The sequence below is a fragment of the Schistocerca gregaria genome, unplaced genomic scaffold (genome assembly GCF_023897955.1).
Source record: "Schistocerca gregaria isolate iqSchGreg1 unplaced genomic scaffold, iqSchGreg1.2 ptg000528l, whole genome shotgun sequence".
NCBI classification, from domain to species: Eukaryota; Metazoa; Arthropoda; class Insecta; order Orthoptera; family Acrididae; genus Schistocerca; species Schistocerca gregaria.
The window spans coordinates 84,694-108,829 of NW_026061927.1; the positions used below are offsets into that span (position 1 = coordinate 84,694).

General features: G+C 38.2%; 1 long non-coding RNA gene across 1 annotated transcript in view; it reads right to left on the bottom strand.

Annotated features, from left to right (window-relative positions):
• Positions 1-21,475, bottom strand: part of LOC126314080 (uncharacterized) — a 100,922-nt gene extending 79,447 nt beyond the window's left edge. The window contains exons 1-3 of the long non-coding RNA XR_007555582.1: positions 21,363-21,475; positions 11,793-11,941; positions 7,871-8,026 (exon numbers count right to left, since the gene is read on the bottom strand). This is a non-coding gene — a long non-coding RNA (uncharacterized LOC126314080). The remainder of the gene's footprint in view (positions 1-7,870; positions 8,027-11,792; positions 11,942-21,362) is intronic.
• Positions 21,476-24,136: the final 2,661 nt, after the last annotated feature.

The window sequence follows — 24,136 nt, forward strand, 5'->3', positions numbered from 1 at the left end:
TCAGTAAAGAGCATGTGGTGTCCAATTTGCACCAAAAACCCATTGAATGGAGAATCTGCATTCTGGCCATACAACCAGATGACCCTGCTGTAAACAACAAACTCTTAACCACATTTCACGATTCAAATACATTACTCCACTGTGAAATTGATGAATGTAAGTGAGAAGGGTAACAATCAAAAGAAGCAATTAGCATATCGTCGGATTGTAGATTATTCAAACTTCTTTGTTCATAGACTTTCCATTTGGCATTTGTTTACTTTCAGGTAACGATTGTTTAAATTCACGTAGCTCGTTAGATTACATCCATTGTAGGTTCATTATCTTACTGATTTAAGAATATAGTTTGTTGTATTAAGAGATCATTGTTTAAATTTTATTACTGTACATTGCCATGAGTACTAAGTGTGGAAGCTGCCGTAAGGAGATAGAATCGGGTGTGGTATGTGGAGGATGTGGGGGTGTTTTTCATTGGGGCTCATGTAGCGGGAAATTTGACGAGATTATGCTTTTGGCTCTTCCATGGAACTGTAGGTTCTGTAGTATAGAAAAAAGATTCGTACAACAGGAGGAAAAGATGTGTGCCCTTCAGGCTGAACTAGATTTGGTAAAAACTGAATTAACTAAGTTCAAGGGGGAAAAAGCCTGCGGGAAATGGGAATTGGTAACAAGGAAATCGCAAAAAGGGACCAGCCATGTAGATGTTGTCGAAGTTCCAGTTATGAATAAATTCTCCTTGTTACCTGGAGTAGGAAGGGAGGAGCCAAAAACAGGAGTAGTTGAAAGTAGGGTGCAGCAGACTACTAAAATTGGTAACAGCATTAGGTCGGGAAAATCTAGTAATAGGAAAAGAAAAGTCTTGCTGCCATGGAGCAGTCATGGGAGGGGTGTAGGCCAACTAGTGCAGGAGAAATTAGGAGCAGATTACCAGGTCACGAGTTTGTTTAAGCCAAGTGCTAGGCTTAGCCAGGTGATAGCAGAAATAGGACCACTCTGTAGGGACTTTGACAAGAATGATGAGGTGATAGTAATAGGTGGGGCAGGAAACAGCCTGGCTAAGGATAGGAATTATGATATTAAGAGTGACCTGGATAAAATATGTGCTGCAACAGGATGTGTGAATGTGGGTTTTGTTGAGGTATTGCAGCGTTACGATCAGCACTCGGTTAACCCTTCTGTGTGGCGAGTTAACAGAGAGTTGTGCGAGCAGCTGCTGGACGGTGCAAAAACACACATTTATACAGTGCCTGTTGGTAGCATTGGGAGATGGGGATACACTCGACATGGCCTGCACCTAAATAGTCTAGGGAAGGATAGATTAGCTGATTTAATTGTAGGTCGTCTAAAGGGGGCCACTAGCACTCAAGGCAAAACCCCTGTGACCCAAAAGGGCATAGGAGCACCTTTTTTTAGGTTGAACAAAATGTCCAGACGGGCAGCTCTTAAAGGTAAAAAAAATAAATGGTTCGAATAAAGGTAGAGGAAACAGTTATGTTAATATATTTCACCAAAATATCAGGGGATTAAGGAACAAAACAGACGAACTAATAATTTGTTTTGAGAATATTAAAAATACAACAGAAGTTGATGTACTGTGCCTGTCTGAACATCATATAACTACACAAATGGAAAATGGAAATATTAATGGGTATAAACTAGCAACTTATTTTTGTAGAGACAATATGGAGAAAGGAGGAGCTGCCATTTATGTTAAGGGGGAACATAATTTTAAAAACAGAGAAACCGCAAAATTCTGTGTAGAACAGCACATTGAAGTATGCGCTTGTGAGCTTAAATTGGACAGTGGTAAATTCATAATTGTGACTGTGTATAGGTCCCCACTTGGAAATTTTCAAATGTTTCTTAAAAACCTAGATCTCTTGCTGTGTTATCTGTCAGAAAAGGGAAAACACATTATCATTTGTGGAGATTTTAACGTAGATTTTCTTAAACACTCAAGCAAGAAGAACGACCTTGAACTATTACTTTGCTCTTACAATCTGACATCAGTCATTGATCTTCCTACTCATATTGTACAAGACAGTAGCACCCTGATAGATAACATTTTCATAGACCAAGATAAATTAAAAGAAGTAAGCACCTATCCTATTAAGAACGGGCTTTCTGATCACGATGCACAGCTACTTTCAATTCATGACTTTGCTCCATACAGTAATGTGAAAAAAACCAAACAAAATAATACGCCCAATTAACCATATAACAATTCAACAATTTAAGGAAAGCTTGAAAAGGGTAGACTGGGAGGATGTTTATCGGGAACCTGATGCAAATGTTAAATTTAACTTATTCCATGATAAACTTGTGGGCATATTTGAAAACAGTTTTCCTAAGAAATTAGTGAATCATAATTCAAATAAACTTGATAAAAAACCATGGCTGACTAAAGGGATTAAAATTTCTTGTAGCCGGAAATGGGAACTATACCAAGACACTAGAATAAGTCGAGATGCAGAAAAGCTCAACAATTATAAGAAATATTGTAATATATTAAGGAAAGTTATAAAAAAATCCAGAAGTATGTGTATCAAGTCTGAGATTAGCACCTCTGATGACAAAACAATATGGAATATAGTTAAAAGGGAAACAGGGCAACCAAGGTCACAGGACAACAGTATTACTGTTAAGCACAATGAAAAGCTTATAAATGAAAAATCACTGGTTGAAAATATTTTTAATAATCATTTTATAAATGTAGTGGAAAATATAGGCACCAGCTGCTCACCAGATAGGGCAGAACTCCATATGAAAGTGGCATTCCCGGTGCAAACAAATGAAATTGAAATCCTACCCACCTCACCGTCTGAAATTAAGAAAAAAATAAATTCACTGAAGAATAAAAACTCACATAGAACTGATGGTATCTCCAATAGAATACTAAAATCTTGTCCACACCTGATAAGTCGAGTTCTTAGCCACATATATAATAGCTCATTGAATCAGGGAATATTTCCTGACAGATTGAAATAGGCCATAGTTAAACCCTTGTATAAAATAGGTGACAAGACAGACATCAACAATTATCGTCCTATTTCGCTTGTGACATCCTTCTCAAAAGTGTTTGAAAAAGTAATGTACTCAAGAGTAACTTTACACATTAGTGGGAATAACGTTTCAACAAAATGTCAGTTCGGTTTTCAGAAAGGTGTTTCAACAGATAGTGCTATACACACTTTCACTGATCAAATTTTAAATGCTCTGGATAGTAGAACATCACCAATTGGGATTTTCTGTGATCTCTCTAAGGCTTTTGATTGTGTGGGTCATGAAATCCTCTTAGATAAGCTGAAGTACTATGGAATGAATGGTTCAGTACACAGACGGTTCACTTCATATTTAACTGGTAGAATGCAGAAGGTTGAAACAGTAAACCCACATAGTACACAAAGGGCAGCAGATTATTCAGACTGGGGATGTATCAAGAATGGGGTACCACAGGGTTCTGTCTTGGGGAATTTATTGTTTTTAATATATGTTAATGACTTGCCTAATTATATTCATGAAGATGCAAACTTGGTCCTCTTTGCAGATGACACAAGTATTGTAATCAAGCCTAAAAAGCAAGAATCAGCTGAGGAAAATGCAAATAATGTTTTTCAAAGAGTTATTAGGTGGTTTTCCGCAAATGGACTTTCATTGAACTTTGAAAAAACACTGTACATACAGTTCAGTACAGGGAAAGGCATACCACCGGAAATAAATATAGAGTGTGGGGGAAAATCTTTAGCTAAAGCAGATCGTTCAAAATTTCTGGGTGTCTGTATTGATCAGAATTTAAAGTGGAAGACACACATTGACAATCTACTGAAACGATTGAGCTCAGCTACCTATGCTATTAGTGTCATTGCAAATTTTGGAGACAAGCACATCAGTAAGTTAGCTTACCACGCATATTTTCATTCGTTGCTTTCTTACAGAATCATCTTTTGGGGCAATTCATCACTAAGAAAGAAGGTATTTATTGCACAAAAACACGTGTTATCAGAATAATGTCTGGGGCTCATCCAAGATCATCTTGTAGACAATTATTTAAAGAATTAGGGATATTGCCAGTAGCTTCACAATATATATATACAGCCTAATGAAATTTGTTGTTAGTAACCCAGATCACTTCAGAATTAATAGCACACTCCACAGCTACAATACTAGGAGACAGGGTGACCTTCACTACCGTTCATTGAATTTGACATTGGCACAAAAGGGGGTCAATTCTACTGCCACAAAGATTTTTGGTCAATTGCTAAACAATATCAAAAGTCTGACAGACAAACAATCGGCATTCAAAAGTAAGTTAAGAGAATTCCGGAATGACAACTCCTTCTCCTCCATAGATGAATTTTTTGACATAGGCCAAAGAAATACAGTAAGCTTTAACAATTGTACCGTACATAAGACTAACAATTATTACTTGGGATAAATGAATCTTGTGTACCTTGACACGTTCCACATCATTACGAAAGAATCGTGTTCATGACCCATGGAACAAGTAATATAACTAACTAAAACAGAATCTCCCTGATGAGAGGTACGAAACATGTACCACAATTTCTGCACCACATTGATTATTTTTAAACACCATTGAAATAAGGTATTTCAAAATATAAAGCAAACGAAGGAGCTAGCTAAACAAGAACATTTATCAAAGTCCGAACATTCGTTAATCAGTAAAATGCATGTGGTGTCCAATCTGCACCAAAAACCCATTAATGGAGAATCTGTTTTCTGGCCATACAACCAGATGACCCTGCTCTATACAACAAACATTTACACACATTTAACGATTCAAATACATTACCCCACTGCGAAATACATGAATATAAGTTATAAGGGTAACAATCCAATGAAGGTCCTAGCAAAAGAAACAGGACTTTCCTAATAACTCCGATACTCAGGATGCTCGGACTGGTGGTTCCCATCCAACAAAATCACACTCGATGTTTGAACAAACATAGCAGTCACGATACAGAATCTCTCTGCTGAGAGGGAAGAAACATGTACTACAATTTGTGCAGCACATTGATTATTTTTAATGATCACTGCAATAAGATTTTTGAAAATATAAAGCAAATTAAGGAGATACCTATAAACGAAGATATATCAAATTCCGAACATCTGTTATTGAGTAAAGTGCATGTGGTGTCCAATCTGCACCAAAAACCCATTTAATGGAGAATCTGCTTTCTGGCCTTACAACCAGATGACCCTGCTGTAAACAACAAACATTTACCCACATTTCACGATTCAAATAAATTACTCCACTGTGAAATCAATGAATATAGGTGATAAAAGTATCAATCAAAGGAAGCACCTAGCAAAACAATGAAGTCTTTCCTAATAATTCGATGGTCAAAATACTCGGAGTGGTGGTTCCCATCCAACAAAATCACACTTGATGGTAGAACACATGTAGTGATGAAACGAAATCTCTCTATTGATGGGGAAGAAACATATACCACATTTTGTGCAGCACATTGATTACTTTTAGTGACCATCGCAATAAGATTTTTAAAAATATAAAGCAAATGAAGGAGATACTAAAACAAGAAAATTTATCAAATTCCGAACATTCGGTGTTCAGTAAGGTTCATGTGGTGTAAAATATCACCAAAAACCCATTGAATGGGGAATCTGCTTTCTAGCCATAAAACCAGATGACCCTGCTGTAAACAACAAACACATAAACACACTTCACGATACAAATACATTAATCCATTGTGGAATTGGTGAATATAAGTGATAAAGGTAACAATCAAAAGAAGCACCTAGCAAAAGAAAAAAAGTCTTTCTAATAACTCCAATAATCAGAACGCTTGGAGTGGTGATTCCCATCCAACCAAATTACACTCGATGTTTGAACAAACATAGCAGTCATGAAACGGAATATCCCTGATGAGAGGTATGAAACATGTACTACAATTTGTGCAGCGCAATGTTTATTTTTAGTGACCATTGAAATAAGATTTTTAAAAATATAAAGCAAATGAAGGAGATACCAAAACAAGAAGATTTATCAAATTCCGAATATTCGGTGTTCAGTAAGGTGCATGTGGTGTAAAATATCACCAAAAACCCATTGAATGGACAATCTGCTTTCTGGCCATACAACCAGATGACCCTGCTGTAAACAACAACCATTTACCCACATTTCACGATTCAAATAAATTACTCCACTGTGAAATTGATGAATATAAGTGATAAAGGTATTAATCAAAGGAAGAAACTAGCAAAAGAAATTTTGTGTTGAGAAATGATATTCATAGTCATAATACTAGAAACAGAACATCTGTAGACGTATCATATCATAGATTATCAAAACCGCATAACTCTTACCTAGTTCTTGGACTAAGGATGTTTAATAGACTAAGTGCTGACTTTAAAGAACTGCCTGTAAATATCTTTAAAGCTAAATTATACAAGCTACTAGTGAACAATCCATTTTATACCATTTGTGAATTCTTTGAAGATGAAAATATTGTATTCTAACGTGTACCTATTTTATGTTAACCAATTTACATCAATATAGTAGTTTATATAGAAATATATGCTCTTGACTTTGCTATTGCTGTAATCAGCCGAACAACAATAAAATAATAATTATTATTATATGCCTACTTTGGTTTCTAATAGCCGCATTTCTGAAGTTTTATCTGTTCGTCCCAAACTGACAGGCCCTCATCGGAATGGCTCGTAGTTTAACAGCCCTTGCACAATCCCATCTTGTCTTCTCTCTGAATTTTCCCATTGTCTATTCCCATTCCACACATAATTATTTCTTGCCCTGTTCTCATTTCGTCTCCAGTTGCCCTTGCTTTCAGTATTGGAATTTCCCTGGCAGTTATAATGTCGATTTTGCTGATAATTTTCATTGTTCCCATTATAATTACTTCGATAATTTCCACTCTTTCATTTCATACCAAAATTGTCACTACAATTCATAATCAAGTCAACCGAGTGTAATTTTTCGACCCCTGGAAAATTACGCACGTCAACACCTGGCCAAAATCCGCTAAAAGGAGTCGCCACCGATTTCATGGCTAAATTATCCCAAATCTCAGTTGTTTCTGTAATCATGCTACCTCATTCTCATTGTCTTTAATTACGGCGTTACAACACTCTACATGATTCCCGACAGTCTTTACTTTTTCCACAACATTGTTTTCAAGTATTGACAATTTGCCATAGAAATTTTTCGTATGCAACTCCATTCTGGTAACCATTTCCTCCTCTGTAAGTTTAGAAATTTTTCGTATGCAACTCAATTCCGGTAATCATTACCCCCCTATCTAATTTTCCTTTCATTTGCAAATACTTCGAAAATTTTTGCGGTTTCTTCCGCTTCCCGTTTGATCGTTAGTTTGACTTTATTGAGCGTAACTTCTACGTTGACACCCTATCCTCAATCTTATTTGCACGTTATTCTAAATTAATTTTCATTAATTCCATGTCAGATCTGATACTTTCAGTTCCTTTAACGAATTGCTCAGCCACTTGGCTATTTTCTTTCGAAAGTTTTACTTCTACACGTTTTGCATTTGCTAACAATTCCAGACACTTTTATTTTCAATTACGTTCTTAAATTCAGAATTTTGTTTTAAAAGTAATCGCAACATCGTGGATGTATCTAATTCTTCGACGACATTTTTTGATAACTCCATTCCTGTACTGGTACAAACCTCGCCACTTGCATTCGAATTTGCCTAACCCCCCTCCCCCCCCCCCCCCCCCAGCAACAAGATTGTATGTCATATCCTCCATTAACGTCATTTTAAAGCAAGAAATTTTTAAACTTATTAACCCACAAAATACGTCTAAAAACAGTCAACAACATGAACAAATCAATATATGCACTTACCTTGTTTTTCGCATGGTCTTGCCGTTAACTGTAGGCCTAATTTTGTTGTTTCTTAATTGCTTCCGTACTTTAAAATATGTTATTTGCCTTCGTCATTGGATTCCTTTTCCTCTTCCCCTTTATTGGTTGATTTACTGTTACTGTACCTATTGTTATCTGTGAACATAGAACAAGTATCAGTTCGAACAATTCAATTTGAATCCCGGGCAGGAAGTTCCCATATGTATTGTACCTCTCTCGTCCGGGGAAGAAATATTGAATATCATCAATTATTTTATATCAAATTATGACACGTGTTTAAAAACCCGTGAGGTCTTCCTGGTTTCAATAGTGGACCACAAGTCCCCGTCAGTCTGTTCACTCTATTAACAGAGCATAAGAGACTTAAAGAGAAGGTAACTTCACAGTACGAACATTAAATAATTTAATTACCTCACCATGAATACTCTTTGTCTAGGGGTAACTTCTGGATTTGCTGTAATTGTTACTACAATGGGTCCTTGGGTTTGTAATATGCTACGTAACTGATACTGTTTAATGGCTTCCATATTATATATTTTCGTAATATCATCTTCATAACAATCAGTACTTCACCAAAATAAGCTTTCCCAGCATAAGTCGTTGTCTCAAAATGTTCATCAACACGAATTTTCTCAAAATTTTCCATTTCTCATGACTTCTCATGACACTGTCTCTTGGACTTAGTATAACGTAACTGTTTCTGCCTCAACAATCCATGACCTTACAAAGTACGCAGGTGTACCAACATGAATTGACATACATATTTTTTACATCGCACGTATACATCTATGAAAACAGTGTGAAAATTGAATAGAGTTCTCAAATAGTTCTGCAGCAATGCATAATATTATTGTCCTGCAAATTATTAGTTTTTATAATAGAGCGATAATATATCTGTCTATGTTGACATAATTAAAGTTCACAGTAATTTTATATATAACTGTTCTTTCATGTCGATTCACAGCAACACATATATACCTTGTGGATTGTATCGATAGTTTCAGTCGTTCATTAAGCCGGGTTCACACACGCAACGAAAGTACCGCCACAAGTCAAGTCATTCTGGAGTGGCGCATTGAGCTACCGTTCACACAGGACGCCACAAATTCTTCGTAATTGCGCAGTTCACAAAATGGCGTCACCTGTCTCGGCTGATTAAACGGCTGTACATATTACTAAATAAGATGTTTTGGAAACATAATAAATATAAAATATTACTTACCAAAGTGTTTCTCATCTCTCTTGTCTCGACTACACGTTATAAGAACCGGTCTGCAGCTTCAAACCAAGCAAGGCTGGGTTTATAAATACCGTCTGTAGATGCACCACTCTTAAGTGATTTCAGTACTTCTTTATGTTCATTCATGTAAGCATTTCGAATTTTTAATTTTGTTGTAGCTACATCAATTCCAGGTACATATTAACGCATACTGTTTACTATTTCAATTAAAGCAGCATCTCTCAAATTTCTGTCTTTGTATGGTTCGCTTTTGTGGTTCCAAAGGCATTCTCGTTCTTGATACACTTCCAAGAATCTCATAATTGTCGCTGTTGACCACTTTTTCAGCATATTAATAGCAAACTCCCAAACAAAAGCACTATCTACGAACGAATACGCACTAGAATGGTTTGAATCCAGCCACGAGGTAGCAATGGAATGACGTTATTCGATTGTGGAGAAGGCAAAATGGTGCAACAAAGTAGAACCAAGTTCAACTGTTTGTGGCGTGACAAAAGTTGCGCTTCTTAAATGGCGTCACCGAAAACTAAGAGTTCACACATGCAACTACAAAGCAACAGCAGTTCGCCATTAGCAGTGGCGATACTTTTGTTGCCTGTTTGAACATTACAACTTCGTGGCACATTTGCACAAAAACACGTTGAATGGAGAATAATTTTTGTAGTAACTCAAACAAGTATATTTATTACAATCTGAAGATCTGTTAGTTGGTAGGTGCACGTTGAGGCTCATTTGCACCCAAAACACATTGAATAGAGAGTAACCTTTGTAGCCACACAACGACATCACCCTGCGTTTTTTTTTTAAAAAAAAAAAAAAAGAAAAAAAAAAGAAAAAAAAACTTTACCTACATTTCGCAATTCGAATAAACTATTCAGTTGTGAACTTGAGAAACAATAATCTGATAAGAATAAAATTTAAAATAAGGGCAAACGAAAAGGATGAAGGCTTTCTAGTATCTCCCATATTCAGTATGCTGCAAGTGGTGGTTCCCTTCCACCAGATTTCAGGATATATGCTAGCTTCCTACATCTGCAGAGTAGATATGAATGGAGGAGGAGTTGCCACATTCATTAAAAACTACCATAAAATCAAGAATACTAACATTAATAAATTCTGTTTAGAGCAGCATCTAGAAGCATGTGCAACAGATGTAGAGTTCAATAACAGATCCTATATAATAGTGACTATTTACCAAGCAGCTGCAGGAAATTATAATCTATTCATATCAACAAAGTTAATTATGGCAAAGTCTTGTGAGCTTAGTACAATTCGAAGTTACTTGTGTAACCAGTCTATTATAACTGGGACATTTCCTGATTGGCTAAAATATGCAGATGTTAAGCCTCTATTCAAAAGTGGGGATAAAGAGATAACATCAAACTACAGACTGATTTCATTTTTGCCAGCATTCTCAAAAATTTTAGAAAAAGTAATGTATAGGCAGCTTCTCAACCATCTGACCACAAATAACATATAAGCAAGAACACACTTTGGATTTCTGAAGGGTTCTGATATCGAGATGGCTATTTACACCTACAGTGAAAATGTACTTAATTCATTAAATAACAAATTATAAGCAGCAGGTATTTTCTGTGATTTGTCAAAGGCATTTGACTGTGTGAACCACAACATCCTTTTAAATGAATTAGAATTCTATGGTGTCACGGCAGTGCTGCAAAATGGTTCAAGTCATACCTTGGTAACAGGAAACAAAGGGTGTCAGTGCAAGGGACTAGTGAATTAAGTCATCAGTCATCAGAATGGGAAGAAATTACATGTGATATCCCACAAGGATTCATCTTAGGGCCATTGCTTTTTTCCTGTGCACATTAATGATCTCTCATCAGTTACACAGCCAGAAGCAGAGTTCATTTTGTTTCCAGATGACACAAGTACTGCAATAAATAGTATGTCGAGTGTAGTTTTAGAAAGATCTGTAAATGATATTTTCATGGATAATAATAAATGGTTTAAAGCCAACATTAAACTTCGAAAAGACTCACTATATCCAATTCAGAACCTGTAAGAGGTTTCCACCCAGTAAATGCATAAAGTATGAAGAAGAGCAGACAGAAGATGTTGACAGTCTTAAATTCCTGAGATTACAACTTGATAATAAATTCAGTTGCGAAAAGCACACCACAGAACTGCAGTAACACCTCAATAAATCTGTGGTTGTAATTCGAGTGGTAGCAGACATAGGTTACATAAAAATGAAAGAGCTTCAAGTCAAACAAAAGTTTTTAGAGTACAAAAGCATGTAATACGTATTATTTGTGGAGTAAATTCATGGACGTCCTGTACATACCTCTTCAGAGAACTGGGTACACTAACTACTGCCTCTCTGTTTATTTACTCCTTAATGAAATTTGTCTTAAGTAATATATCTCTTTTTCCAACAAACAGCTCAGTTCATACATAAAATACCAAGAACAAAAATGATCTGCACAAAGTCTTAAAAGCAATTACTTTAGATCAAAAAGGGGGTCAACTACTGAGAAACACTTATCTTCAATAATATGCCAGCAAAAATAAAAAATTTAGTTACAAATGAGAATCAGTTTTTAAACGAGCATGAAAGACTTACTAGTGGCCTACTCTTTCAATTCCACTGACAAATTTTTTAATAGAAACAAATGATGTTTCGTATATACTCACACTATTAGTTGTGGTTGATTGGGAGGTCGTTCCAAGGTGTGGCAGGCAGCGAAAGACGTCCCCGGAGGCTGATCAGAAGGCCTCCCCGATGCGTCTGACAAACCGGTTTCAGGCACTGTCTCTGGCTGAGTCAGATGCAGCTGCCTGCCCTGTTTCAGAGGATCATTCTCAGCCTTCAAGGTACGAGCAATCGCAGAGGATGGGCTTACTGGTAGTTGGGAGCTCCAATGTTAGGCGCGTAATGGGGTCCCTTAGGGATACGGCGGCTAAGGAGGGGAAGAAATCCAGTGTGCACTCGGTGTGCATTCAGGGAGGAGTCATTCTGATGTGGAAAGGGTCCTTCCGGATGCCATGAAGAGCACAGGGTGCAGCCAGCTGCAGGTGATGGCACATGTCGGCACTAATGACGTGTGTCGCTTTGGATCTGAGGAAATTCTCTCTGGATTCCAGCGGCTATCTGATTTGGTGAAGGCTGCCGGTCTTGCTTACGAGATGAAGGCAGAGCTCACCATCTGCAGCATCGTTGACAGAACCGACTGCGGACCTTTGGTGCAGAGCCGGGTGGAGGGTCTGAATCAGAGGCTCAGACGGTTTTGCGACCGTGTTGTCTGCAGATTCCTTGACTTGCGCCATAGGGTGGTGGGGTTTCGGGTTCCGCTGAATAGGTCAGGAGTTCACTACACTCAGCTGGCGGCTACGTGGGTAGCGGAGGCTGTGTGGCGTGGACTGGGCGGTTTTTTAGCTTAGAAGGCCTCGGGAAAGTACGGGGTGGGCTGCAATGTCAAAGGGTGCTTGGCAATTACAGCACGTGCTTGGATCAAGGAACAGTCGGAATTATAGTTGTAAATTGTTGTAGTTGCGCTGGAAAGTCCCTGAGCTTCAAGGGATAATAGAAAACACAGAAGCTGATATCGTTATAGGTACAGAAAGCTGGCTAAAGCCTGAAATAAGTACTTCAGAAATTTTTACGAAGTCTCAGACGGTGTTCAGGAAAGATAGATTAGGCAGAATTGGTGGTGGAGTGTTTGTGTCTGTCAGTAGTGGTTTATCTTGCAGTGAAGTCGAAGTAGATACTCCATGCGAATTGGTATGGGTGGAGGTTATACTTAACAGCCGACTTAAGTTAATAATTGGCTCCTTGCGGAACAGTTCAGAGAAAGTTTGAGTCTCGTAACAAATAAATACCCCACTCATACGGTTATAGTTGGTGGGGACTTCAACCTACCCTCGGTATGTTGGCAAAAATACTTGTTAAAAACTGGTGGTAGGCAGAAAACGTCTTCCGAGATTGTCCTAAATGCTTTCTCCGAAAATTATTTCGAGCAGTTAGTCCACGAACCCACGCGAATTGTAAATGGTTGCGAAAACACACTTGACCTCTTAGCTACAAACAATCCAGAGCTGATAGAGAGCATCATGACTGACACAGGGATTAGTGATCACAAGGTAGTTGTAGCTAGGTTCAATACAGTTTCTTCCAAATCCATCAGAAATGAACGCAAAATAATTTTATTTAAAAAAGCGGATAAAGTGTCACTAGAAGCCTTCCTAAAAGACAATTTCCATTCCTTCCGAACTGACTATGCGAATGTAGACGAGATGTGGCTCAAATTCAAAGATATAGTACCAACAGCAATTGAGATATTCATACCTCATAAATTGGTAAGAGATGGAACGGATCCCCTGTGGTACACAAAAAAGGTCCGAACGCTGTTGCAGAGGCAACGGAAAAAGCATGCGAAGTTCAGAAGAACGCGAAATCCCGAACATGGGCTAAAATTTACAGACGCTCGAAATTTGGCACGTACTTCGATGCCAGATGCCTTTAATAGGTTCCACAACGAAACATTGTCTCGAAATTTGGTAGAAAAACCGAAGAAATTCTGGTCGTATGTAAAGTACACAAGCGGCAAGACGCAGTCAATACCTTCGCTGTGCAGTGCCGATGGTACTGTTACCGACGACTGTGCCGCTAAAGCGGAGTTATTGACCGCAGTTTTCCGAAATTCCTTCACCAGGGAAGATGAATGGAACATTCCAGAATTTGAAACACGAACATCTGCTAGCATGAGTTTCTTAGAAGTAGATACCTTAGGGGTTGCGAATCAACTCAAATCGCTTGAAACGGGCAAGTCTTCAGGTCCAGATTGTATACCAATTAGTTTCCTTTCAGATTACGCTGATACTATAGCTCCCTACTTAGCACTCATATACAACCGCTCGCTCACCGATAGATCTGTACCTACAGATTGGAAAATTGCACAGGTCGCACCAATGTTCAAGAAGGGTAGTAGGAGTAATCCATTTAACTACAGACCTATATCATTGACGTCGGTTTGCAGTAGGGTTTTGGAGCATATACTGTATTCAAACATTATGAATCACCTCAAAGGAAACGATCTATTGACACGTAATCAGCATGGCTTCAGAAAAGATCGCTCTTGTGCAACGCAGCTAGCTCTTTATTCGCACGAAGTAATGGCCGCTATCGACAAGGGATCTCAAGCTGATTCCGTATTTCTAGATTTCCGGAAAGCTTTTGACACTGTTCCTCAGAAGCGACTTCTAATCAAGCTGCGGAGCTATGGGGTATCGTCTCAGTTGTGCGACTGGATTCGTGATTTCCTGTCAGGAAGGTCGCAGTTCGTAATAATAGACTGCAAATCATCGAGTAAAACTGAAGTGATATCAGGTGTTCCCCAGGGAAGCGTCCTGGGACCTCTGCTGTTCCTGATCTATATAAATGACATGGGTGACAATCTGAGCAGTTCTCTTAGATTGTTTTCAAATGATGCTGTAATTTACCGTCTAGTAAGGTCATCCGAATACCAGTATCAGTTGCAAAGCGATTTAGAAAATATTGCTGTATGGTGTGTCAGGTGGCAGTTGACGCTAAATAAGGAAAAGTGTGAGATGATGCACATGAGTTCCAAAAGAAATCCGTTGGAATTCGATTACTCGATAAATAGTACAATTCTCAAGGCTGTCAATCCAACTAAGTACCTGGGTGTTAAAATTACGAACAACTTCAGTTGGAAGAATCACATAGATAATATTGTCGGGAAGGCGAGCCAAAGGTTGCGTTTCATTGGCAGGACACTGAGAAGATGCAACAAGTCCACTAAAGAGACAGCTTACACTACACTCGTTCGTCCTCTGTTAGAATATTGCTGCGCGGTGTGGGATTCTTACCATGTGGGATTCACGGAGGACATCGAAAGGGTGCAAAAAAGGGCAGCTCGTTTTGTATTATCACGTTATAGGGGAGAGAGTGTGGCAGATATGATACACGAGTTGGGATGGAAGTCATTACAGCATAGACGTTTTTCGTCGCAGCGAGACCTTTTTACGAAATTTCAGTCACCAACTTTCTCTTCCGAATGCGAAAATATTTTGTTGAGCCCAACGTACATAGGTAGGAATAATCATCAGAATTAAATAAGAGAAATCAGAGCTCGAACAGAAAGGTTTAGGTGTTCGTTTTTCCCCCTCGCTGTTAGGGAGTGGAATAGTAGAGAGATAGTATGATTGTGGTTCGATGAACCCTCTGCCAAGCACTTAAATGTGAATTGCAGAGTAGTCATGTAGATGTAGATGTATTAGCATTGTTATATCAGCTTAAGAATAGGATGTATTGTATATACTCATGCTATTATTATTGTTATTACAGCTTTAAATAAAATAAAAATATGAAAAAAATAATTGACATTTTCCACATCCATGAGGATCTCCTCAGCATGGATCTATAGACTGAAAAACTAATCTAATCTAAGATTTCCAGTTGATGGGAAAATAAACATTGCATCTGTACAATGGAATCTCCCTGCTGTAAGGAAATAAAGCTTTACTACATATTGAAATGTACATTGATTGTTCCTAGTAAATCATTTTTATATGGTTTTTAAATATATAGAGTAAATGAAGGACATACTAGTCACCCCCCCCCCCCCCCTCCCATGAACCATGGACCTAGACGTTAGTGGGGAGGCTTGCATGCCTCAATGCCTCAGTGATGCAGATCGCCATACCGTAGGTGCAACCACAATGGAAGGGTATATGTTGAGAGGCCAGACATACGTGTGGTTCCTCAAGAGGGGCAGCAGACTTTTCAGTAGTTGCAGTGGCAACAGTCTTGATGATTGACTGATATGGCCTTGTAACACTAACCAAAACGGCCTTGCTGTTCTGCTACTGCAAACGGCAGAAAGCAAGGGGAAACTACAGCAATAATTTTTCCTGCGGACGTGCAGCTGTACTGTATGGTTAAATGACGATGGCATCCTGCTGGGTAAAATATTCCAGAGCTAAAATAGTCCCATATTTGGGTCTCTAAATGGGGACTACTCAAGAGGACGCCATTATCAGGAGAAATAAAACTGGCATTCTACTGATCGGAGCATGGAATGTCAGATCCCTTAATCGGGCAGATAGGTTAGAAAATTTAAAGAGGGAAATGGCTAGGTTAAAGTTAGATATAGTGGGAATTAGTGAAGTTCGGTGGCAGGAGGAACAACACTTATGGTCAGGTGAATATGGGGTTGTAAATAAAAAGTGAAATAGTGGTAATGCAGGAGTAGGTTTACTAATAAATAAAAAAATAGGAGTGCAGGTAAGCTACTACAAACAGCATAGTAAACGCATTATTGTGGCCAAGATAGACATGAAAGACCATGCCTACAACAGTAGTACAAATTTATATGCCAACTTACTCTGCAGATGATGAAGAAATTGATGAAATGTATAATGAGATTAAAGATATTATTTAGGTAATGAAGGGATGAAAATTTAATAGTCATGGGTGACTGGAATTCGACAGCAGGAAAAGGAAGAGAAGGAAACATAGTGGGTGAATGTGGATTGGGGGTGAGAAGTGAAAGAGGGAGCCGTCTGGTTGAATTTTGCTCAGATCATAACTTAATCATACCTAACACTTGGTTCAAGAATCATTAAAGAAGGTTGTATACATGGAAGAATCCTGGAGATACTATAATGTTTCAGATAGCTTATATTATGGTAAGACAGAGATTTAGGAACCAGGTTTTAAATTGTAAGACATTTCTAGAGGCAGATGTGGACACTGACCACAATCTATTAGTTATGAACTGTAGATTAAAACTGAAGAAACTGCAAAAAGGTGAGAATTTAAGGAGATGGGACCTGGATAAACTGACTAAACCAAGGGTTTTAAGTTTCAGGGAGAGCATAAGGGAACAATTGACAGGAATGGGGGAAAAATACAGTAGATGAAGAATGTGTAGCTCTGAGGGATGAAGTAGTGAAGACAGCAGAGGATCAAGTAGGAAAAAAGATGAGGGCTAGTAGAAATCCTTGGGTAACAGAAGAAACATTGAATTTAATTGATGAAAGTAGAAAATATAATAACGCAGTAAATGAAACAGGCAAAAAGGAATACAAACGTCTCAAAAATGAGATCGACAGGAAGTGCAAAATGGCTAAAAAGTATGGCTAGAGGAAAAATGTAAGGATGTAGAGGCTTATCTCACTACGGGTAAGATAGATACTACCTACAGGAAAATTAAAGACACCTTTGGATAAAAGAGAGCCACTTGTATGAATATCAAGAGCTCAGATGGAAACCCAGTCTTAAGCAAAGAAGGGATAGCAGAAAGGTGGAAGGAGTATATAGAGGGCGATGTACTTGAGGACAATATTATGGAAATGGAAGAGGATGAAGATGAAGATGAAATGGGAGATATGATACTGTGTGAAGAGTTTGACAGAGCACTGAAAGACCTGAGTCGTAACAAGGCCCCAAGAGTAGACAATATTCCATTGGAACTACTGACAGCCTTAGGAGAGCCAGTCCTGTCAAAACTCTACCATCCGGTGAGCAAGAAGTATGAGACAGGTGAGATACCCTCAGACTTCAAGAAGAATATAATAGTTCCAATCCCAAAGAAAGCAGATGTTGACAGATGTGAAAATTACTAAACTATCAGTTTAATAAGTCACAGCTTCAAACTACTAACACGAATTCTTTACAGACAAATGGAAAAATGTGTAGAAGCTGACCTTGGGGTCAGTTTGGATTCCGTAGAAATGTTGGAACACGTGAGGCAATACTAACCCTACGACTTACCTTAGAAGAAAGATTAAGGAAAGGCTAACCTATGTTTCTAGCATGTGTGGACATAGAGAAAGCTTTTAACAAAGTTGACTGGCATACTCTCTTTCAAATTTTAAAGGTGGCAGGGTAAAAAAAAGAGAGTGACAGGCTATTTACAATTTGTACAGAAAGCATATGGTAGTTATAACAGTTGAGGGGCATGAAAGGGAAGTAGTGGTTGAGAAGGGAGTGAGGCAGGGTGGTAACCTTTATCTGACGTTATTCAATCTGCATTTTGAGCAAGCAGTAAAGGAAACAAAAGAAAAGTTCAGAGTAGGCATTAAAATCCATGGAGAAGAAATAAAAACATAGAGGTTCGCTGATGACATTGTAATTCTGTCAGAGACAGCAAAGGATTTGGAAGAGGAGTTGAACAGAATGGACAGTGTCTTGAAAGGAGGGTATAAGATGAACATCAACAAAAGAAAAACAAGGATAATGGAATGTAGTCGAATTAAGTCAGGTGATGCTGAGGGAATTAGATTAGGAAATGAGACACTTAAAGTAGTGAAGGAGTTTTGCTATTTGGGGATCAAAATAACTGATGATGGTTGAAGTAGAGAGGATATAAAGTGTAGACTGGCAATGGCAAGTAAAGCACTTCTGAAGAAGAGAAATTTGTTAATATCGAGTATAGATTTTAGTGTCAGGAAGTTGTTCTTGAAAGCATTTGTATGGAGTGTAGCCATGTATGGAAGTGAAACATGGACGATAAATAGTTTGGACAAGAAGAGAATAGAAGCTTTCAAAATGTGGTGCTACAGAAGAATGCTGAAGATTAGATGGGTAGATCACATTACTAATGTGGAGGTATTGAATAGAATTGGGGAGAAGAGGAGTTTGTGGCACAACTTGACAAGAAGAAGGGACCAGTTGGTAGGACATGTCCTGAGGCATCAAGGGATCACAAATTTAGTATTGGGGGGCAGCGTGGAGGGTAAAAATCGTAGAGGGAGACCAAGAGATGAATACACTAAGCAGATTCAGAACGATGTAGGTTGCAGTAGGTACTGGGAGGTGAAGAAGCTTGCACAGGATATTGTAGCATGGAGAGCTGCATCAAACCAGTCTCAGGACTGAAGACCACAACAAAAACAACAACAATACAACAACTTAAAAAAGTATATTTATTAAGATCAAACAATCTGTTAGTTGCTAAGGTGAACATTGTGACTCATTTGCACCAAAAACAAATTGAATGGAAAATAGTCTTCATAGCAACACAACCACATCACTCCGCTGTAATGAATAAATTATTCAAATGTGAACTTGAGACGTATATATATCCAATTAGAATAAAATTTAAAAGAATGCCATACCAAAAGAAAGAAGGCATTCTAGTGTCTCACTTTCACCAAAAATACATTGAATGGAGAGTAATCTCTGTAGCCGCACAGCTACATCAGCCTGCTGCTTAGAACAAAACTTACTACATTTTGCAATTACAATAAACTAGTAAACTGTGAACTTAAGAAATATATCTGAAAATAATAAAATTTAAAAAAAGGACATACCAAAAGAAAGAAGGCTAGCTAGTGTCTCCCACACTCATTATGCTGGTTGTGGTGGTTCCCTTCTACCAGATTCACAGCAGAGCAGAAAATAAACATTGCACCTGTACAATGGAAGCTCCCTGCTGTGACAAAATCAAGATTTACTATTTACTATATTGTAGTGTACATTAATCCTTTTTAGTGATCCTTTTATATGCATAACAAATATGTAAAGTAAATGAAGAACATCTAAAAAAGCATATTTATTAAGATCAGAATACCTGTAACTTTGTAAGGAGCATGTTATGTCTCAATTGTACTAAACGCATATTGAATGGAGAATAATCTTTGTAGCAACACAACCACATCACATTGCCGTAAAGAAAAGAAAAAAAACTTTACTACAATTGGTAATTCAAAAACACTAGTAAACTGAATTTGAGAGATATATTAGAAAAGAATTAAATTTTAAAGAAGGCTATACCAAAAGAATGAAGGGTAGCTAGTATCTCCCACACCCATTATGCTGGTTGTGGTGTTTCCCTTCCACCAGGTTGCAAGTCGATGGGAAAATGAACATTGCACCCGTAGAATGGAATGTCCCTACTGTGAGGAAATAAGGATTTACTACATATTGTAATATACATTGATTGTCCTTAATGACCTTTGTGATATAATTTATAAATATATAAAGTAAATGAATGTAAATAAAACAGAAAGAAACTTCCACATGGGAAAAATATATTAAAAATAAAGATTCCAAGACTTACCAAGCGGGAAAGCGCCGGCAGACAGGCACATGAACATGTGCCATGTTCATGTGCCTGTCTGCCGGCGCTTTCCCGCTTGGTAAGTCTTGGAATCTTTATTTTTAAAGTAAATGAATGGCATACCTAACATGTATATTTATTAAGATCCGGAGGTCTGTAAGATGGTAAGGTGCACACCATGTCTCACTTGCATAAAACATTATTGAATGGAGAACAATATTTGTAGCAAAACAAGCACAAGAATAAAATTTAATAGAAGGGCATACCAAAAGAAAGAAGGCTTTCTAGTATCTCCCATAGTCAGTATGGTGCATATTTTGGTTCCCTTCCACCAGACTGTAGACGATGGGAAAATAAACATACCAGTACAGTGGAGTCTCCCTGTTGTGAGGAAAGTTAGACATACAACATTTTTTAGATATACAACATTTTGTAATGTACATTGACCATTCTGACATGATTTTTAAATATATAAAGTAAATGAAAGACATATCTAAAAAAAATATATTTATTAAGATCCAAAGATCTGTAAGTTGGTAAGATGCAGGTTTTGTATCATTTGCACCAAAAACACATTGAATGGAGAATAATCTTTGTAGCATCACAACCACATCACCCTGCTGTAAAGAACAAAATCTTTACTACATTTTGCAATTAGAATAAATTATTTAACTGAGAACATGAGAAATATATCTGATAAGAATAAAATTTAAAAGAAGGGCATACTAAACAAAACAAGGATTTCTAGTTTGTCCCATAGTCAGTATGATGCATGTGGCTGTTCCATTCCACAAGGTATCCAGTCAATGGGAAAATAAACATTGGACTCGTACAATGGAATCTCCATGCTGGGAGAAATAAAGATTTGCTACATATTGTAATGTACATTGATTGTTCATAGTGGTCACTGAGATTTGATTTTTAAATATTTAAAGTAAATGAAGGACATTCCTAAAAATGTATTTATTAAGATCCGAGAATCTGTTAGTTGGTAAGGTGCACATTATGTCTTATTTGAACCGAAAACACATTGAATGGAGAATAAACTTTCTTGCCACACAACATGATAACTCTGCTGTAAATAACAAAACCTTCCCACATTTCACAATTCAAATAAATTATTCCACTGTGAACTTGATGAATATAACTGATATGATTATAATTCAAAAGAAGGACATACCAAAAAAGAAGACTTTCCCAGTATCTCCCATGTTCAGTATGCTGGATGTGGTGGTTCCCTTACACCAAAATCCCATTCTATGGTATAATAAACATTGCAACCATGCAATGTAATCTCGCTTCTGTGAGGAGAGATAGATTTACTCCATCATGTCAAGCAAATAAATTTTTCTTTGTAAACATACCGATACAACATCTAACAATATAAAGCACTAGAAGGACATACATAATTAATAAGATTTAGAAGTTTGGAATATCTGTTGGTTAATATTGTACATGCGGTGTCTCATTATAAAGATATACCAAAAGAAAGAAGATTTTCCTAGTTACTCCCATAGGATTTGGTGGTTCCCTTCCACCAAAAACACAGTTGACGGAAAAAAATTGCAGACATACAATGTAATTTCCCTGCTTAGAGGAGAGAAATATTTTCTTCTTAGTGAATATTGGGATATGAATATGTAAAATATAATGCAAAGGAAGGACATTCTTAAACAAAGCACAGTCTTTCTTGGCGTATTCCACTGACGCATTCTTCTTGCGTTATCAGCAGAGTGGTGGCGTAGTCTTGTCGCAATGTTTCAATGAGTTTCATACCCATCATTTTCTGGTGAAGTGTTGGGATGCTTTGTTCTGCATATCTATATGTCGAGCAAGCCACACGTGGACTCCCGCTGAGATCATCCGAGGAAGTGAGGAGGGAGACCAGCAGGGTACTCAAGAAAGCAAGAATGCCTGCGAACAACATTTAAGCAGAAGAGCACAAGGCACTGATGAACCTTCACGATCACAGGGGTCTAGCGGTCTTAGCAGCAGACAAAAGCAATGCGACAGTCCTACTGAAGTCGGAAGATTACTGGTAGAAGATCTACATCTTAGTGAAAGGTCCAGCATACAAAGAAGTGGGGAAAGACACAATTGCTTCTGTTACAGGCAAGACCATCAATCTTCTCAATAGCTCAAGACTTGACAGTAACACCATCAGGAAGCTTTACCCTCGGGCACCGGTTCCACCAAAACAGTATGTGCTCCCAAAGTACCTTAAGGAGAATGTCCCACTACATCCTATATTGAACACCATAAATTCTCTGATGTATGGTGTAGCCAAGCACCTAGCACACCTGTTAAAACCACTCGTGGGTCATTGCCCTCCCCATGTCAAGAACTCGACCAAATTTGTTAAGGTACTCCAAGGGTTACATCTGGACGAGAAGGATCTAATAGCTGGCTTTGATGTCACTTCTGTTTTCACCTGTGTGCCTCTGGATGATTCCGAGGCTCTGCTTGAAGATCACTTCGATGAGGACACACTCAGACTCTTTTGTCTTGTGTTAACCACAATGTACTTCAAATGTGGTGGGAAATCAACAAACAGATGGTGTTACCATGGGTTCCCCTCTGGCCCCAGGTATGCCAACTTGTGCATGGAGCCCTTTGAAAATGTGGCATTGAACACTATCTGCCATAAACCAAAGGTGTTCTACAGATACATAGATGACACTTTTGTAGTGTGGCCCCATGGTATGAAAAAACTATAGGAGTTCCTACACCATCTCAACGATGTACATGATAGCATCAAATTTAGCATGGAGGTAGAAGAGAATGGCTGCCTTCCCTTCTTGGATATTTTGACCAGGAAAAATCCAGACAGTACATTGGGACATTTGGTCTACAGCAAGATGATGCACACGGACTTATATCTCAATGCTTGGAGTTGCCACCATCCAGCAAAATGTAACACAGTAATGAACACCTTAGTACAAAGAACCTGGTCAATCTGTGACAGCGAGAGTTTGCCATGTGAGTTAGCACATATGCGGGAAACCTTCTTTAAGAGCTACACTGTGACACAAATAAGATACGCCTTGCATGCAGACAAGGAGAAACAAGAAGAAGATAAGCAAAACGTGTGGCGTTTCTGCCATGTGCTGGACTGCCAACAGCCAAGATCATAAAAATATTAAAGAAACAAAATAACGACCATCTTTTGTGCACCAAAAAAGTCAAAGATATTCTTGGCTCAACCAAAGACCAGCTGGGGTTGCAGACACTGCACATTTACAGTATTGAGTGCGAATGTGGGATGGAATATATCAGGTAGATACAATGATACATCAGAAACGTATGACTAGGACAGACAAACAAGTCTGCGGTAGCAAAACATAGCATTATCAAGGGACAATCAGGTAGATACAATGATACATCAGAAACGTATGACAAGGACAGACAAACAAGTCTGCGGTAGCAAAACATAGCATTATCAAGGGACACATCTTCGAAGAAGCTGTGCAGCATCAACAGTTTCTGGGGCTCGATCTTCAAAGAGGCAGTGGAGATATGTCTGCACAACAATTTAGTAAACAGCAGTAGCGGTTTTCAGCTCAGTGCAGCTTGGAATTCCACAATTGACATAATACATCAGGAACACTCTGATCTGAAGGCAGTGGCATCCGCAGACAGATTGGATAGCCACCTGGTCTAGATACTGGGCAGGGCCGCAGCCCCTGCCCCCACTAATACCCACACGGTACTCCCTGAAACGTTGTGACAAGATGACACCACCACTCAGTTGATAACCAGAGAATAATTCATCAGAGCTTGTTTATCAAACTCTGATAATCTGTTAGTTAGTAAGGTGAATCTGGTATGTCATTTCCACCACAAAACCCATTCAAGGGATAATAATCAACTTAGCCACACAACCACATCACCCAGCTGTAAAGTAAAAAAATTTGAACATTTCACAAATCAAATACATTTTTCCACTGTGGACTG